Source organism: Austrofundulus limnaeus, unplaced genomic scaffold, assembly GCF_001266775.1.
Source record: "Austrofundulus limnaeus strain Quisiro unplaced genomic scaffold, Austrofundulus_limnaeus-1.0 Scaffold272, whole genome shotgun sequence".
Classification (NCBI taxonomy): Eukaryota; Metazoa; Chordata; class Actinopteri; order Cyprinodontiformes; family Rivulidae; genus Austrofundulus; species Austrofundulus limnaeus.
Genome location: NW_013952674.1, coordinates 777,961 through 779,321, shown reverse-complemented (window position 1 = coordinate 779,321; position 1,361 = coordinate 777,961).

Below are 1,361 nucleotides of genomic sequence, written 5' to 3'. Positions count from 1 at the left end.
CGGTCGCAATGATGCATTTAGGTACCGAAATGGAATTGCATGAACATTCACGTGGTGGTTATGTAATACAGCGAATCGATAATAAAAAAATCGACGTCGACAAATTTACATAATCGACGTCATCGATTATTTCAACAAATCGGTGCAGCCCTACTCAAATGTTGGGATTAGTGCCTAAAATAGCAATCTGAAGATCAAAATAAAGGTAAGGTTATACTGTAGTGCAATAATTGATTAAAGTAGTCCCTCCTATTAAACAATGTACAGGGTTTCCCCTGTAATTGATTGTGGCGCACCGCCATGGCAAAATAAAAGCCGCCACACCTTCAGAATGAAGTTTTTTTAATCAGCGTAAAACAGGGGTTGACACAACCATTGTTTACGTTTCAGACAACTAAATCCCGCCTCCCGGTTGTCCGGTGGACAACCAAGAATAAAAACCTAGATTAAAGTTCATCTGTGTTCGTCGTAAAAATGAACGGGAGAAATAAAAACGTATTAAAGCCGTCTAGGGATTAAACTGACGGTTCTTTCACCCAATAAAGAGAACAACAGTCAAAGTTTTACCCAATCAGAACAGAGAAGGGCGGGTCGTGCCGTCTGACTGACAGCGCTGCCTTTTTTCCTTTCTCTGTGGGTGTGGAGTCAGCCTCACTCAGCTCAGGTGAACACCTCCCGGGAAAGCCCTCAGCGTTTCCTGGACTATTTTCCACCGAGGATTACGTCGTATTTTACATGTATTATATTTCTAAACACACCTTGCAGCATTTCCTCCGTAACACTGTGTGTTCACGAGCACAACAAAACCGCGACAGACCACCTRGCTATTTTTAAAGTGAGGGGCAGCGACTGCAGCAGCTGYACCTGTCCACCTGCAACGCAGCTCCGACCAGCCCGGGACTTCAGAGTCCACATGTCAACCCCTTCAGATGGTTACCTTTATAATGAGCATCAAAAATATGTAATTTGCGCAAAAAAAAAAATCAGTATTAATCACATGCAGATAGGGTGGAGGTGCAAGTGGACTGTAGCCGTGCGGGGAGGGGCGCTCTTTTAAAAATGTGTCTACGTTTGACTTTCATTATTTTCTAAAATCACAGAGTTCTTTTTTCTAAAATTACAGAGTCTCTGAGTCAGCTTTAGGTGTTTGTAGTTAATCAAAAATAACTTCTAAATTTAACTAGGTGTTTCAGTGCCTTTAAATTACACAATCATTTTACTGGAGAAACTGGTCAGTTTAGTTAAAAAAACAGTAAAAGTAAATTATTTTTTCCTGTGCAGATAACTTCTTCTGCTATAATATTTTTAAATAAATATATCAAAGCTCCTCTGTTGAAAACACTAAAATGAAAGAACAGATG